An 18972-nucleotide genomic window follows, 5' to 3' on the forward strand; every position below is an offset into this window, starting at 1 on the left:
TCCTTGGATGCTGCCTGAACTGCTGTGCTCTTCCAGCGCCACTAATCCAGAATCTGGTTTCCGGCATCTGCAGTCATTGTTTTTACCAAAGGAGCTGATGTTTCGAGTCTAACTGACCCTTTGTCAAAGCTGACAAAGGGTCAGTTAGACTCAAAACGTCAGCTCTTTTCTCTCTTTACAGATGCTGAGATTTTCCAGCATTTTCTCTTTCAGAATAGAAACAGTCTTCAGTTCAACCAGTCCATGCCGGAAATGATTTATAAAGTTAAAAATTACACAATACCAGGTTAAAGTCCAACAGGTTTATTTGAAATTACAAGCTTTCAGAGCGCAACTCCTTCATCATAAAGCTAGATTTTTAACTTTGTCCACTCCAGTCCAACACCAACACCCCCACATCTTGATTTATAGAGTCATAGAGCGGTTCAGCTTGGAGGCAGACCCTTCGGTCCAACTCGTCCAGATATCTTCAATTCATCTAGAATTTGAATAGATAAACAGATTGATACATGATATGGTGGAGCTGGTGATGGACTGGGGTGGACAAAGTTAAAAATCCCACACCAACAGCTTATGTCCAACAGGTTTAATTCAAATCACAGGTTTTCAGAGTGCTGCTCCTTCATTAGGTGAAGGGGCATCACCCTGAAAGTTTGTGATTTGAAATAAACCTGTTGGACTAAATCCTGGCGTCATGTGACTTCTAACTTTGTCCACCCCAGTCCATCACCAGCTCCTCCATATCATAACGATGAAGATGTTTAGGCTTTAAATTTATTGAACGCAAAGTTGAGTCCTGAAGACTGCAGGGTCCCTGAAACACCAACTCCTCCACATTATGTATCAATCTATTTATCTATTCAAATTCTGGATTAATATATCTGCATGGCTTCGACTGAAGGATATGCCTCCAAGCTGTATAGCTCTATGACTCGTGCTGAACTTTGCCAGAGCACTGTAGCAGGCTGGAAACAGAGACGTCGGGCCAGGGAACATGGTAGTGTGTTGCAATGGCAGGTGATTCTGCTGTTTATGTGCTACGGAGGGGTGATTAATGCAGATAGAGTAGTCAGAGAGGTGAGGGGACAAAGCTCCAGAGATTGGGAGAGTGATTACAAATGACAATCCCACCAGCGAGGGGTAAGGGACAAAGGCTGACATGGGTTTCAGTTGTCAGAGTTCAAAGATGCAATGTTAATACAGTGAGAAACACAGAACAAAAGGGTTTCTTGGTATCCTTTCACATGTTCATTTGGAGCAGAATAGTCCATTCACCCCTCGAGACCACTGCACTTTCAACAGTGATTGCCTTGGCTATGATCACTTGCCTGCCTGCACAGTATCCAATAGAAGAATGAGGGGAGATCAAACTGAGGTGTTCAAGATGATAAAAAGGTGTGGATAAAGTAGACATGGAGCAGGTGCTTCCTCTTGTGGGACATTCTGGGAAGAGAGGTCAGAGTTTTAGGATAAGGGGAAGCAAATTTAAAACAGAGTTCAGGGGAAACTACTTCTCCCAAACGGCTGTGAATCTGTGGAATTCACTGCCCCAAAGTGCGGGGGATGCTGGGACAGTGAGTACATTTAAGGAGGAGTTAGACAGATGTTTATTTGGTAATGGGTTGAAGGGATATGGGGAGAAGGCAGGAAAATTGGGGTGAGGAGCATACCAGACACGATCAAATGGCAGCACAGACTCTATAGGTTAAATGGCCTAATTCTGCTCCTATATCTTATGAACTTTGAACTTTCATTCCCTGTTAGTTGATCATTTATCTACCTCTGCCTTATAAATATGCAATGCCCCTATCCTCACCGGGACGACACGGTGGCTCAGTGGTTACCAATACTGCCTCACAGCACCAGGGACCTGGGTTCGATTCCCGCCTTGGGTGACTGTCTGTGTGGGGTTCGCACATTCTCCCCGTGTCTGCATGAGTTTCCTCCCACAATCCAAAGTAATAGGAAGGGTTTAGAGGGATATGGGCCAAGTACTGTCAAATGGGACTAGATTAGATTATAATATCTGGTCGGCATGGACAAGTTGGACTGAAGGGTCTGTTTCCGTGCTGTGCATCTCTATGACTATGTGCAGGCCAGGTGAATTGGCCATGCTAAGACTGCCAAGTCAGGGGTAAATGTAGGGTAGGGGAATGGGTCTGAGTGGGTTACTCTTCGGAGGGTCGGTGTGGACTTGTTCGGCCGAAGTTTTCATACTGTAGGGAATCTAATCTAATCACCACTCTCTGGGGAAGGGGGTTCCATAGATGCACCACTCTCTGAAAGCAAAAGGCTTTTATCAGCCACTCAAATGCACAGAATCGAGTAGCAAGGTCAGAAACCATATGGCATAATGTCCTGCTAGCAAGGACTGCATCAGATATCTGTGCTGTGTTTGCAAACAAATCTCTTCTTGTTTGTTCATTAAGAGATGGAGGGAGGTGGTCGTAGCCCTGGGCACTGACAATCTTGTTGAACATCAGAGACAACTGCTGGGTTTCTCTGTATCAGCCCAGGGAGATCACCAAAAGACAAATATCAGAACACTTTCATGACATCAGATTGTGCACTTTTGCAAATGCAACTACTATGACAGTGTAGGAACTGCAGCAGCTAATTTGCAGTCTGTAACCTCCCATAAACAGCCTCATGATAATGACTAGTAAAGCTGTTTTAGTAATATTGGCTGAGGGATAAATATTGGCCTCGGAGCATTGCGGTAAATTCCCCTTCACCTCTTTAAAATAGCAGTAAAGATTTTTCTATATCTACCTGTCAGGACAGATGGATTTGTGGCCTCATGTAAGTAAGGGCACCTCTGGCAGTACAGCACTCCCTCGGGTTATTTGTGGAATGTCTACAAGATGGCTTTATGGAGCAGCGTGTGGTGGAACCCACTAGGGAATAGGCCATACTGGATATATTGTTGTGCAATGAGGCAGACTTGATAAGGGGGCTTAAGGTGAAGGAACCCTTTGGAGGCAGTGATCATAGTATGATTAAAGTCACTCTGCAATTTCAGGGGGAGAAGGCAGAATCAGAGGTAACAGTTTTACAGCTGAATAAAGGCAGCCACAGAAGCATGAGGGAGGAGCTGGATAGAATGGACTGGGAGAGGAGCCTAGCAGGAAACTCAGTGGAACAGCAATGGCAGGAGTTTCTGGGAATAATTCAGGAGATACAACGGAGATTCATCCCAAGGAAAGAGAAGCATGGTACGGGGAGGATGAGGCAACCATGGCCGACTCGGGAAGTCAGGGATAGCATAAAAGCAAAAGAGAAACCATATAATGTGGAAAGGACAGTGGGAAACCAGAGGATTGGGAAGCTTACAAAGACCAACAGAGGGCAACAAGGAAAGGAATAGGGAGGGAGAAGATTAACTATGAGGGTAAGCTAGCCAGTCAAATCCAGGAAGACTGTCAGAGTTTCTTTAGATATATAAAGGACAAAAAAGAGACAAATGTGGACATTGGGCTGCTGGAGAATAATGCTGGAAAGATAGTAGTGGGGAACAAGGAAATGGCTGACAAACTGAATAATCACTTTGTGTCAGTCTTAATGGTGGAAGACCCGAATAATATCCCAAAAATTCAAGGGAGTGAGGGGGCAGAACTGAGTATGGTGGCCATCACCAGAAGGTGCTAGAAAATCTGAATGGCCTTAAGGTGAATAAATCACCTGAACCAGATGGACTACACCTCATAGTTCTAAGGGAGGTAGCTGAAGAGATAGCAGAGGTGTTAGTGGTGATCTTTCAGGAATTGCTTGAATCAGGGAGGGTTCCTGGAAAATCACTAACGTGACATCCCTGTTTAAAAAGGGAATAAGGCAAAAGATGGAAAATTACAGACTGATTAGCCTAACTTCAGTCGTGAGTAAGACCCTGGAATCCATTGTGAAGGATGACATTCCTGAATACTTGGGTAAAGTCAGCATGGTTTCATCAAGGGGAGATCATGCCTGACAAATCTGCTAGAGTTCTTTGAAGAAGTAACAAACAGGTTAGAGCAAGGAGAGACAATGGATGTTATCTACCTGGACTTCAAGTAGGCCTTTGATAAGGTACCACACAGAAGACTACTGAGTAAGGTAAGGGCCCATGGTGTCAGAGGCAAGGTGCTAGCATGGATGGAAGCCTGGCTGTCTGGCAGAAAGCAGACAGTGGGTGTAAAAATGTCCTTTTCAGGATGGCAGCTGGTAACAAGTGGTGATCCTCAAGGCTGTTGGGAAAACAACTTTTCACTTCGTACATTAACGATCTGGATGAAGGAACTGAGGGCGTTCTGGCTATTGTTTGCAGATGGTACAAAGATAGGTAGAAGGACAGTTAACATTGAGGAGGTGGAGAGACTACAGCAGAATTTGGATAGGTTAGGAGAGTGGGCAAAATAATGGCAGATGGAGTACAATGTCGAAAAAGTGTGAGGTCATGCACTTTGGTAGGAAGAATAGAGGCATGGTCTATTTTCTAAATGGGGAGAAAATTCAGAAGTCTGAAGTGCAAAGAGGCTCAGGAGTTCTAGTCCAGGATTCTCTCAAGGTAAACTTACAGGTTGATTAGATTCCCTATAGTGTGGAAACAGGCCCTTCGGTCGAACAAGTCCACACTGACCCTCCGAAGAGCAACCCACCCAGATCCATTCCCCTACACCTAACACTACGGGCAATTTAGCATGGCCAATTTACCTGACCTGCACATTTTTGGACTGTGGGAGGAAACTGGAGCACCCACACAGACACAGGGAGAATGTGCAAACTCCACACAGACAGTTGCCTGAGGCGGGAATTGAACCCAGTTCTCTAGCACTGTGAGGTAGTAGTGCTAACCACTGTGCCACCATGCCGCCCAGGTTGAGTCAATAGTTAGGAAGACAAATACAATGACGGCATTTATTTTGAGAGAACTTGAATCTAAAAGCAGGGATGTACTTTTGAGGTTTTATGAGGCTCTGGTCAGATCACATTTGGAGTATTTTGTGCAGTTTTGGGGCCCATATATCAGGAAGGATGTACTGGCCTTGGAGCATGTTCACAGGAGACTCATGAGAATGGTCCCAGGAATGAAAAGCTTAACATATGAGAAACATTTAAGGACTCTGGGTTTATACTTGATGGAAGTTAGAAGGATTGGTGGGGGTGGGGGGATATAACTGAAACATACAGAATACTGAATGGTCTGGACAGAGTAGATATTGGGAAGATATTTCCATTGGTCGGAGAGACTAGGACCCGAGAGCACAGCCTTAGAATAAAGGGAAGACCTTTTTGAACGGAGATAAGGAGAAACTTCTTCAGCCAGAGAGTGGGGAGTCTGTGGAATTCACTGCCACAGAAGGCTGTGGGGGCCAGGTCATTGAGTACATTTAAGATGGAAATAGATCCCTTGAGTATCAAGGGATCAAGACTTATAAGGAGAAAGCAGGAGAATGGTGTTGAGAAACCTATCAGCCATGATGGAATGGCGTAACAAACCCGAGGGGCTGAATGGCTTAATTTTTGCTCCTGTGTCTTATAGTCTTATGGATTCCATCAGGAGTGTCGTCCTGGAATATGGATTAAAATCTCTACGTTGGGACTTGACTCCATAACTCTCTGAATCAGAGAGCCACCCACTGTACCTCTGTGCAAATCAATCACACCGAACCAGCTGATTTGTAGGAGAGCAGCAAGCTAAGATGGAGGGCAAGTACAATTTAGATTTTTTTAAAAGGCCAAATCAGTAAAGAATTGAATCCAAATTTGTTTTTCTTCCATGCTCTCATCTCTCCTGGTTTGCTTTCAGAGAATCCTTACAGTATGGGAAAAGCCATTATGGCCACACCAACCCTTTGAAGAGCATCCCATGCTATTCCTGTAACCCTGCATTTACCATGGTCAATCCAACTAACCTGCACATCTTTGGGAGGAAACCCAAATAGACACAGGGAGGATGTGTAAATTCATACCAAAGATGGAATCAAACCCAGGACCCCTGGTGCTGTGAGGTAGCAGTGCTAACCACTGAGCCACCATACTCAACTCAATGAGCCACTTGAGTAATTCATGTTGAAGATGTAGTTGCTCTCTAGCTCTCCAGAGCTGAAGCTAAGTAAGATATTGGACTGTGAGGTAGCTACATCTGATGCCATCATTGGCTGACATTGAAACAAATTCATTTGGCAGAACAAGGTGACTGGGTTACATTGAGGTGACTGGGTTACATTGAGGTGACTGGGTTACATTGAGGTAAATGTGTTACATTGAAGTGACTGATTACATTGAGGATTAGATGCTGAGCCCTGGGCCATTTACTCATAGCTCTGCCCAAACCTTAACATAGATCAGGATTGAATGGCCAAAATGGAATGGACAGATATGTCGAACCCTCTTGGAGCTCTTCACTCTTCCATTCCTGCCCATCTTTAATGTGAATCACTTGCACTGTTGGTGTCTATGCCTTCAGCTGCCTGGGTTCTAAACCCTGGAGTCCCCTCCCAAACCTCCCATTCGAATAAACAAATTACAAAAGGAGATGGTCACTCAGTTCCTTGTGCCTGTTCTGCCATTCAATATGATTGTAACTGATCTGATTGCTCCACATTCCCAATAACCTTTCATGTCTTTGCATATCTCCACTTCCCTCATCTCCCTTTGAGACTTTTCTAAAACCTATCACTGTCCTATCAGAATAGGTAGCTCGTTGTTCAGTTTCAATCGGTTCAGAAATTGCTGAAAAATCTCAACAGGTTCGACAGCATCTGTGGAGAGAAAGCAAAGTGGCCCTTATTCAGATCCTTATGAACTTTTCCAGCCGTTTCTGATTTCGAGCATCCACAGTTGTTTGGGTCTTTTTGGTTTAGCATTCTCCGACCTATGTTCAGTTCTGTAGTCAAAAATCTAATATTCCAACTTTGACAGAGACACAGCCTCTTGAAGTAAGAGCCTCTATGCAGACCATATCTGTTGAGGTCATTGCATCCATGAGTATTGCAGGTGATGTTTCATCTCCAACATATGAAGATTCTCATAATGGTGTAATTCAAACGAGGAGATGAGGGTCTTTTAACGCCTCCCTTGTAGGTGAATGTAGGCTTTACTCATTTCTCTTGAGTAAAATATTAATTCTAGCTCAGCCACTTGATCCACTTTGGACTTTAGAATCTTGACCAACCTTTGTGGGTCAGATGATGCCATTTAAAGCCAATATTTTTGTCGCTTCTTAAAACCACATAAGTCCACAAAAGTCCCAGATATTAAACTGGCTGATGAGATTCAAAGATCCATAGTCTGTATCTTACATCTGTCTGAAGTGGAAGAGAAACAGTTGATACTCACTACACAGCCTTGAGACATTCAGTAGATTTGGATGGGCACTTAGAATCAGAGGTATAGAGTCATACAGCATGGAAATACACCTTTCATTCCAACTCATACCTGCTGACCAGATTACCTGAACTGAAGAAGTCCCATTTGCCTGCGTTTGGTCCATATTCCTCAAAACCTTTCCCACCCATTACCTGTCCAAATGTCTTTTAACTGTTGTAATTCTACATGTCTCCACCACTTCCTCTGACAACTCATTCCATATATGTGAAATAGTTGCCCTCAGGTCCCTTTTAAATCTTTGCCCTCACACCTCAAACCTACGCCCTCTAGTTTTAGACTCCGCAAACTTGGGGAAAAGATCCTGGCTAATTACCTGGTCTATGTACTTCATTATTTTATAAACGTTTATATGGTCCCCCCAGCCTCCTACACTCCAGCGAATGAAGTCCCAGCCTATCTAGCCTCTCCTTATCACTCAAACCTTCCAGTCTTAGTAACATCCATGTAAACTGTTTCTTGCACCCTTTCCAGTTTAATAACATCCTTCCTATAGCGGGGTGACCAGAATTGTATGCAATACCCTCGATGTGTACAACCCCATCTCTCTGTGGTTAATATGGTCATATTCCTCACCAGATATGTTGAGCTGGCTGGAACCAGTACAGGATTAAAAATCTGTTTGATCTCTGGACGGGCAAATGAAGGATGGAGATCAAGGAAACCCTGAAGGTGGACATCGATGCAGTCATTATCCACCCTCCATTCAGCTTTGAGGGTGTTTGGTGTATGTGAGGCAGAGTGTATCAGACCAGTGGTAAAACCAGACACCTGGTTGTCAACGGCTTTGCGCCCTATTGCCAAAAGTGCAAACAGGAAAAGCCAACTCACGACAAGACGAGCAAGCAGTGCCACCAGTGGGGGGAGTTTGGTCACTTCTATGAAGCCTCAGTACTCCAGATGCACAAGTGACCAAAGTCAGAGACATAGGCAGGGCTGCATCAAAGGGAGTTCACACCCCACCAACCAACGAGGCTATTGTGGCCATTGACAATGGGAGAGAGGGCAAGGCTTGGGAGTAAAGGGGAAGGATCGAAATTGATGATCACCTCAGCCTCCCCTGGTGTAATAGGGAGCTGATATCATGGGACTGTTAATCCAGAGACCCAGGTAAAGTTCTGGGGACCCAGATTCAAATCCTGCCACATCAGATGGTGGAATTTAGATTCAAGGAAATTCAGAATTAAAAGTCTCATGATGCCATGAATCCATTGTCAGGAAAAACCCCATCTGATTCACGAATGTCCTTTAAGGAAGGCAACTGACCTGGTCTGGCCAATATGTGACTCCAGACCCACAGCAATGCGATTGACTCTTAACTACCCTCTGCCCAACTGGGGGATTGGCAATAAATGCTGGCCTAGACAGTGAGACCCACATCATGTGAATGAATTTTTTAAAACTTTGTGGTTTGATGATTGTTTTCTCTGATTACTGTGAAGACCCTCAGAATGTTTTGCTGCATTGAAGTTGCTATAGCAATGCAATGAGTTTTTGTTGCTGATGTCCATGCAATAATACGTGTTGATATCACAGCAGCAGTGTGCTACGTGATGGGAGTTGTTAGCGTGTGTGTGTTTATCTACGTGGTGTATTTTTGGTGCGTGCATTTCCTCAGCTCTGAGCTGAGGCTGTATGAGGGCGATAAGGGCAATCTGTAACTATGTGACGCAAGGCTGTTTAATTGTTGTTGCGGATTAGTGCTGGCCTGTGGGAACACAAGAGTCTGCAACCCCTCAATCTACATTCTGCATTCACTATGTACTGTACACCACAATGATCAATACCCACACCCTTCTGTTCGCCATGCAATAGCATACACAAACTATATAAAATACACATTGTACCTTACCCACACTCTGTTATATCACACACTATACTTAGTTAAGGAAATTAAAACACATGGGGATAGGTGGGAATGGACTAAAGGACAGCTAAAAGGCAGAAAACAGATGGTAGGGAATAAGTGGGTCATTTCTGAAACAGAATCGGAAATTGCTGGAGAAACCCAGCAGGGCCTGGCAGCGTCTGTGAAGTGAAAGCAGAGTTAAAGTTTCGGGTCCAGCCACCCTTCTTCAGAATTGTTGGTACCTGGGGAAAGGTCACGTATATGCTGAAGCCAGATGTGTGGGGTAAAAGAATAAATGATAGAAGGAGACGGAGCCCAGAGAGAGAGAGAGAGAGAGAAAAAAAAAACAGCAGTAGGACAGACAAAGGGATGGATAATGATGAACCAGGGAGAAAGAGAAACTGGTAATGAGACCATTACTGGGTTAAGGTGGGCTGGCTGTGCTGAAAGGAGCCAATGTGATGACAGGGTCTGGGATGTAAGGGGGGGGGGGGGGGGGCAGATAAAGGAATAGAAGGAGGTGCTCAGGCCCTAAAATTGTTGAATTTAATGTGAGCTCTGAAAGCTACAGGGTCTCCGAGTGGTCATTCCTGTGTCAGAATGATATGTATATAATCAATGATTTGGAGGTGGGGACTGTTATAAACCCCCTCAAAATATATGAAGAAGGTAGTCTTGACCATAATTTTTTTCTTATTTTAGACAGAAGTGTAAGGTGTTGCGTTCCAGATGCAATTCAATTGCATAATTCACAGAATAATAGATTATTTTACTACTAACCAATAACTCTTCCAGTGAAAAATTTATTTAACACCCAATTTCCCTTCACCATTAATTGTGCTCTAAATACAAAACTTTATTACTAAAATTAAACTTAAAATATTAAAATTATTAAAACAACTAACTAAACTTATTAAAATATACCTAAAACTAAGTTAAAACTTTTAACTAAAATTAGAGAGCCGACAGGAAGTGCATCATAAGTCAATAATATAGTGACATCCCATAACCAAATCCTTGGGAAAAGGCAGGCTCAGAAAACAGATAGTCTCACAATCAATTCTCACAGCAGAAAGAAAACCCCAGTTTTTAGCTGTAACCGAGAGAGAGAAAACAGCTTCCACATCTTCAAGGCCCTAGCAGCAATTGCTACTGAGAAACTAAAAATCAAAAGAAAAACCCTGGTTCTGTGGGAGCTTGACTCCACCCATTCAGGCTGCTTCTATTGTTCCAACCTAAAAAAAAGCCCCCAAGGCCTCTCAAGCTGTTTACTTTGCAGGCTTTCATAAACAGCTCATCATCTCTATCTTAAAACCTTTCTTTAAAAACAAAGCACAAAATACACCTTGTAAGACCATAGTATTGTCACAGGACTAAATGTGATATCTCCAAATTTGGAAATGATACAAGGCTAAATGGGAATGTGCATTGTGACAAAGGTATAAAGTGGCTTCAAATAATTTGGACAGGCTGAAGGCGTTCAACAAGGTTCCCCATGGGAGACTGATTAGCAAGGTTAGAGCTCACGGAATACAGGGAGAACTAGCCATTTGGATACAGAACTGGCTCAAAGGTATAAGACACAGGGTGGTGGTGGAGGGTTGTTTTTCAGACTGTGACCAGTGGAGTGCCACAAGGATCTGTGTTGAGTCCACTACGTTTCATCATTTATATAAATGGTTTGGATTTGAGCATAAGAGGTATAGTTAGTAATTCTGCAGATGACACCAAAATTGGAGTTGTAGTGGACAGCGAAGAAGGTTACCTCAGATTACAACAGGATCTGGACCAGATGGGCCAATGGGCTGAGAAGTGGCAGACGGGGTTTCACTTAGATAAATGTGAAGTGCTGCATTTTAGGAAAGCAAATCTTAGCAGGACATAATGGTAAGGTCTTGGGGAATATTGCTGAACAAAGAGACCTTGGAGTGCAGGTTCATAGCTCCTTGAAAGTGAAGTCACAGGTAGATAGGATAGTGAAGAAGGTATTTGGTATGCTTTCCTTAATCGACCAGAGTATTGAGTACAGGAGTTGGGAGGTCATGTTGCGGCTGTACAGGACATTGGTTAGGCCACTGTTGGAATATTGTATGCAACTCTGGTCTCCTTCCTATCGGAAAGATGTTGTGAAACTTGAAAGGGTTCAGAAAAGATTTACAAGGACGTTGCCAGGGATGGAGGTTTTGAACTATAGGGAGAGGTTGAATAGACTGGGGCTGTTTTCCCCTGGAGCATCAGAAGCTGAGAGGTGACCTTATAGAGGTTTATAAAATTATGAGGGGCATGGATAGGGTGAATAGACAAAGTCTTTTCCCTGGGATGGGGGAGTCCAGAACTAGAGGGCATAGGTTTAAGGTGAGAGGGGAAAGATATAAAAGAGACCTAAGGGGCAACTTTTTCATGCAGAGGGTGGTACGTGTATGGAATGAGCTGCCAGAGGAAATGATGGAGGCTGGTACAATTGCAACATTTAAAAAGCATCTGAATGGATATATGAATAGGAAGGGTTTGGAGGGTTATGGGCTGGGTGTTGGCAGGTGGGACTGGATTGGATTGGGATATCTGGCCAGCATGGACAGGTTGGACCAAAGGGTCTATTTCCATGCTGTACATCTCTGTGACTCTATGACTCTATGAATGAATCAGCAAAAAGATGGCAGATGAAATATGTGAGGTTGTCCACTTTGGTAGGGGGAACAGAGTTTCAGAGTATTTCATAAATAGTAGCAGGTTGGGAAGTGTAGATGTATAAAGGGACCAGCGGCCCTTGACAATAAATCATTGAAGGTTAACATGCATGTGCAGCAAACTACAGGAAGGCTAATGGAATGTTTGCCTTTATCACAAGTGGATTTGGGAACATGGGTAGTGAACTCTTGCATTCCCCTTGATTAGACCACATCTGGAGTATGATATACAAATTTAGTCTCCTTATCTCAGGAAAGTTAAAAATCACACAATACCAGGTTATAAACCAACAGGTTTATATGGAGGCACTAGTTTTTGGACCACTGCTTCTTCATCAGGTTCTTCAACCACCTGATGAAGAAGCAGCACACTGAAAGCTAATGCCTCCAAATTAACCTGTTGGTCTTTAACCTGATGTTGTGTTACTTTTAACTTTGTTTACCCCAGTCCAAAACTGCTTCCTCCAAATCATATCTCAGGAAAGATATTATTGCCATATAGGGAGTATAACAAAGGTTCACCAGACACGCTTGCAGGATTCTGGGACTGTCCCATGAAGAGAGACTGGGCAAACTGGGCTTATGTTCATGAGCGTTTCAAAGCAATATTTATATCATCGGTAGTCATGGGTGAGTTGCCGGAAGACTGGGGGGTTGGCTAATGTGGTGCCACTATTTAAGAAAGGTGGTAAGGAAAAGCCAAGGAACTATAGACCAGTGAGCCTGATATCAATGGTGGGCAGGTTGTTGGAGGGAATATCGAGGGACAGGATGTACATGTATTTAGAAAGGCAAGGACTGATTAGGGATAGTCAACATGGCTTTGTGAGTGGGAAATCATGTCTCACAAACTCATTGAGTTTTGAAGGATTAACAATGAGGATTGATGAGGGTAGAGTGGTGGACGTGGTCAATATGGACTTCAATAATGTGTTCAATCAGGTTTCTCATGGGAGACTGGTTAGCAAGGTTAGTTCTCATGGAATACAGGGAGAGCTAGCCATTTGGACAAAGAGCTGGCTCAGAGGTAGAAGACAGAGGGTGCTGGTGGAAGGTTGTTTTTTAGACTGGAGGCCTGTGACCAGTGGAGTGCCACAAGGATCGGTGCTGGGTCCACTACTTTTTGTCATTTATATAAATGATTTGGATGTAAACCTAGGAGGTACAGTTAGTAAGTTTGCAGATGACACCAAAATTGGAGGTGTAGTGGACAGTGAAAAAGGTTTCCTCAGATTACAACAGGATCTTGATCTGATGGGCCAAAGGGCTGAGAAGTGGCAGATGGGGTTTCACTTAGATAAATGTGAGGTGCTGCATTTTGGAAAAGCAAATCAGAGCAGGACTTATACACTTAATGGTAAGGTCCTGGGGAGTGTTGCTGAACAAAGAGTCCTTGGATAGCTCCTTGAAAGTGGAGTCGCAGGTAGATAGGATAGTGAAGAAGGTGTTTGGTATGCTTTCCTTTATTGGTCAGAGTATTGAGTACAGGAGTTGGGAGGTCATGTTGCAGCTGTACAGGACATTGGTTAGGCTATTTTTGGAATATCGTGTGCAATTCTGGTCTCCTTTCTATCAGAAAGAATTTGTGAAACTTGCAAGGGTTGAGAAAAGATGTACAAGGATGTTGCCAGGGATGAAGGTTTTGAGCTATAGGGAGAGGCTGAACAGGCTAAGGCTGTTTTCCCTGGAGCGTTGGAGGCTGAGGGGTGACCTTATAGAGGTTTACAAAATTATGAGGGGCATGGATAGGATAAATAGACAAAATCTTTTCCCTGAGGTGGGGGAGTCCAGAACTGGAGGGCACAGGTTTAGGGTGAGAGGGGAAAGATATAAAAGGGACCTAAGGGGCAACTCTTTCACGCAGAGGGTGGTACGTGTATGGAATGAGCTGCCAGAAGAAGTGGTGGAGGCTGGTACAATTGCAACATTTAAAAGGCATCTGGTTGTGTATATGATTAGGAAGAGTTTAGAGGGATATGGGCCCAGTGCTGGCAGGTGGGACTAGGTTAATTTCGGATATCTCATCAGCACGGACGGATTGGACCGAAGGGTCTGTTTCTGTGCTGTACATCTCTATGACTCTACCTCACTGAAACCTACAAAATACTGAAAGGGTTATACAGGTGAGATGTGGGTAAGATGATTCCCCTGGTTGGGGAGTCTAGTACCAGGGAGCACAATGTTAAAATTGTGAAAGTCCGAGAAGGTGAATAGTTTTTATTTAGAGGGCTGTTAAGCTGTGGGAGGGCTGTGGGAGCTCAGTGTTTGAGTGCGTTTAAGGTAGAGACTGATATATTTCTGATTCCCAGTGATGTTCAGGGGTATGGGGATGGGATGAATAATAGCTATTAAAGTGTTCAATTAGCCATGATCATATCGAATGGCAGGGCAGGCTCAATGGGCTGAATGGCCTATTCCTGTTTCTATTTATCCTACACTGTACTGTACCCCAATCTATATACTGTACCACACTCTATATGCTGTACCCCACACTGTGCCCACACTGTACTGTACCCATGCTGTACTGTACACACACTGTAGTGTACCCATGCTGTACTGTACCCACGCTGTACTGTACCCACACTGTACTGTACCCACGCTGTACTGTACCCACGCTGTACTGTACCCATGCTGACTGTACCCACACTGTATTGTACCCACACTGTACTGTACCCACACTGTATTGTACCCACACTGTACTGTACCCACACTGTACTGTACCCACGCTGTACTGTACCCACACTGTATTGTGCCCATGCTGACTGTACCCACACTGTACTGTACCCACGCTGTACTGTACCCATGCTGTACTGTACCCACGCTGTACTGTACCCACGCTGTATTGTACCCATGCTGAGTGTACCCACACTGTACTGTACCCACACTGTATTGTACCCATGCTGACTGTACCCACTCTGTACTGTACCCACACTGTACTGTACCCACGCTGTACTGTACCCATGCTGTACTGTACCCATGCTGTACTGTACCCACACTGTACTGTACCCACGCTGTACTGTACCCATGCTGTACTGTACCCACACTGTACTGTACCCACACTGTATTGTACCCATGCTGACTGTACCCACACTGTACTGTACCCACACTGTACTGTACCCACGCTGTACTGTACCCATGCTGACTGTACCCACACTGTACTGTACCCATGCTGTACTGTACCCACACTGTACTGTACCCACGCTGTACTGTACCCATGCTGTACTGTACCCACGCTGTACTGTACCCATGCTGTACTGTACCCACACTGTACTGTACCCACGCTGACTGTACCCACACTGTACTGTACCCACACTGTACTGTACCCACGCTGTACTGTACCCACACTGTACTGTACCCATGCTGTACTGTACCCATGCTGTACTGTACCCACACTGTACTGTACCCATGCTGACTGTACCCACACTGTACTGTACCCATGCTGTACTGTACCCATGCTGTACTGTACCCACACTGTACTGTACCCATGCTGTACTGTACCCACACTGTACTGTACCCACGCTGTACTGTACCCACACTGTACAGTACCCACACTGTACTGTACCCATGCTGTACTGTACCCACACTGTACTGTACCCACACTGTACTGTACGCACGCTGTACTGTACCCACACTGTACAGTACCCACACTGTACTGTACCCACGCTGTACTGTACCCACACTGTACTGTACCCATGCTGACTGTACCCACACTGTACTGTACCCACGCTGTACTGTACCCACGCTGTACTGTACCCACACTGTACTGTACCCACACTGTATTGTACCCACGCTGTACTGTACCCACACTGTACTGTACCCGCACTGTACTGTACCCACTCTGTATTGTACCCACACTGTACTGTACCCACACTGTACTGTACCCATGCTGTACTGTACCCACACTGTACTGTACCCACACTGTACTGTACGCACGCTGTACTGTACCCACACTGTACAGTACCCACACTGTACTGTACCCACACTGTACTGTACCCACACTGTACTGTACCCATGCTGACTGTACCCACACTGTACTGTACCCACGCTGTACTGTACCCATGCTGTACTGTACCCACACTGTACTGTACCCACACTGTATTGTACCCACGCTGTACTGTACCCATGCTGTACTGTACCCACACTGTACTGTACCCATGCTGTACTGTACCCACGCTGTACTGTACCCACGCTGTACTGTACCCATGCTGTACTGTACCCACGCTGTACTGTACCCATGCTGTACTGTACCCACACTGTACTGTACCCATGCTGTACTGTACCCACACTGTACTGTACCCATGCTGTACTGTACCCATGCTGTACTGTACCCACACTGTACTGTACCCACACTGTACTGTACCCACGCTGTACTGTACCCACACTGTACTGTACCCATGCTGTACTGTACCCATGCTGTACTGTACCCACACTGTACTGTACCCATGCTGTACTGTACCCACACTGTACTGTACCCACTCTGTACTGTACCCATGCTGTACTGTACCCACACTGTACTGTACCCACTCTGTACTGTACCCACGCTGTACTGTACCCACACTGTACTGTACCCATGCTGTACAGACTCTATTCTGTATTAGACCCACACGGTCGCTGTGGCTTCTCAGGCCAAATATCCCTGTCAATATGACACAGTCTGCTTGCTTCCCTGTAACAAACACCTTAAAGACTGGGTTGTTGTTAAGACAGATCATTTGACCTTAATTATTAACACTCTTTATACTGTCATAAAATCTCAGACCGACATATAGTCCGGGTTCGATACACTCTGATGTTAGCATTACATTGTCTGACTGTAGTGTTACAACACAGGGTAAACCGTCCTGCTTAATCTAAACCAGCAACACAGAAAGAATTTGTCCCGTGCAATTATCTGTGAAAATTCGAGAGGCCAAGAACGATTTAAAAATTAACAACTTTATTTCTTAAAGTATAATAGAGAATAATTGACTAACAACAATTTACAACTCCTTCCTCTAACCTAACTTTTACTTTCCCTTCTATAATACAAGTCAGATAAAACACCCAATTAAGATTTACTGAAAAATTCAAATTTCAAAACCAGCCAGCTGTCGAATCTTCACTTTGCAGATTTGCTGTCCAGGTCAGTGTTGATGCTTTTCTCTGTACAAACACCTTCTCTGGATAGATCCCTCTCAGACAGTTCTGACTAGCAGTCTACATCTGTTCTCTTCCCAAGAGTTCAATTTTCCCCAGTCTTATACCCCCAAAGCATCAGATTGTGTCATTGGCTTTTAAGATTGTCAATAAATTCAATTCAGACTGGATTGGAGTTTGGTATTTTTTGGGGTATAATTTAAACTGATTGGCCTAATTCAAATCATTTCCAGGAAATCATCTAATCGAGTTGTTCAACCAAATGTTACATTATATCTTTTTCAGACCACTTTGTGCTGTGTCAGGTAGTTCTGCTAGCTTTTAACTTTCTTAAAGGTACAGTACACCCACATCTTCATAACAGTAGCTAGTTTAATGACTGGGAGTTGCAATGATTCCATTGCACTGTGATTACTGACAGTGAGCGAGGACCTTTAGTCTGGAACATGAAGTGTGGTTTAATCCAACTGTTTTTAAGGTACATAGAACATAGAACAATACAGCACAGAACAGACCCTTCGGCCCACGATGTTGTGCCGAACTTCTATCCTAGATTAAGCACCCATCCATGTACCTATCCAAATGCCGCTTAAAGGTCGCCAATGATTCTGACTCTACCACTCCCATGGGCAGCGCATTCCATGCCCCCACCACTCTCTGGGTAAAGAACCCACCCCTGACATCTCCCCTATACCTTCCACCCTTCACCTTAAATTTATGTCCCCTTGTAACACTCTGTTGTACCCGGGGAAAAAGTTTCTGACTGTCTACTCTATCTATTCCTCTGATCATCTTATAAACCTCTATCAAGTCACCCCTCATCCTTCGCCGTTCCAACGAGAAAAGGCCGAGAACTCTCAACCTATCCTCGTACGACCTACTCTCCATTCCAGGCAACATCCTGGTAAATCTTCTCTGCACCCTGTCCAAAGCTTCCACATCTTTCCTAAAGTGAGGCGACCAGAACTGCACACAGTACTCCAAATGTGGCCTAACCAAAGTCCTGTACAGCTGCAACATCACCTCACGACTCTTGAATTCAAAGGTACTTACATAATAACGCGATATCTGGAACCCTGTGCAATAATTCAAGAATCCCCTTTTTTTTTAAAAGAATGGGAACTGTTTTCTGAAGGGAACCCTTTTCATATGCAGTCATTATCTCTACAAATTAGACAATACTTCAGTAGATGTGCAACATGACCAAGTCTAGTTCTTGTGCAGGTAACAGTACTTGGTTGTATAGCTTCACTCTGCAGTGTGTTATCATTGAAGGTGGATGTGTTGCCATTGCTGTAGCATCTGACATGATAGATTCAATGTGTAGAATCATAGAATCCCTACCGTGTAGAAAGAGGCCATTTGGCTATTGAGTCGACACCAACGCTCCTACAAGCATCCCATCTAAATCCAGTCCCCTACCCTAGCCCACATTTCCCATGGCCAATCTGCCTAACCTGCACGTTCCTGGACACTATGAGCAATTTCGCCTGGCCAATCCATCTAAGCTGCACATCTTTGGACTGTTGGAGGAAACCAGAGCACCCAGAAGAAACCCACACAGACCTGCAAACATGCAAACTCCACACAGACAGCTGTGAGAGGGTGGAATCGAACCCAAGTTCCTGATGCTGTGAGGCAGCAGTGCTAACCACTGAACTGCTGTGCCACAATGTCTGAGCTGTCATCCTGATGATATGCAGTTTGGACATGCCACCTGCTTTGTCACACGAAAGCATATTATTGTATGTGATTTCAGCTGGACACAGCAATGTTGTATTCTGTCCCAAACCCAGGTGTTCATGTGACAATCTCAAACTCTTCTGCTTTGCCTCAGTGCGGTTTGAGATAACCGTTGACATGATCATTGATTGTGCACTTGGCTCATTTAACCCAACTATCTGAGAATCTTGGCAAATGGCTCTATACTTAGTG

Source organism: Chiloscyllium punctatum, chromosome 24 (genome assembly GCF_047496795.1).
Source record: "Chiloscyllium punctatum isolate Juve2018m chromosome 24, sChiPun1.3, whole genome shotgun sequence".
Classification (NCBI taxonomy): domain Eukaryota; kingdom Metazoa; phylum Chordata; class Chondrichthyes; order Orectolobiformes; family Hemiscylliidae; genus Chiloscyllium; species Chiloscyllium punctatum.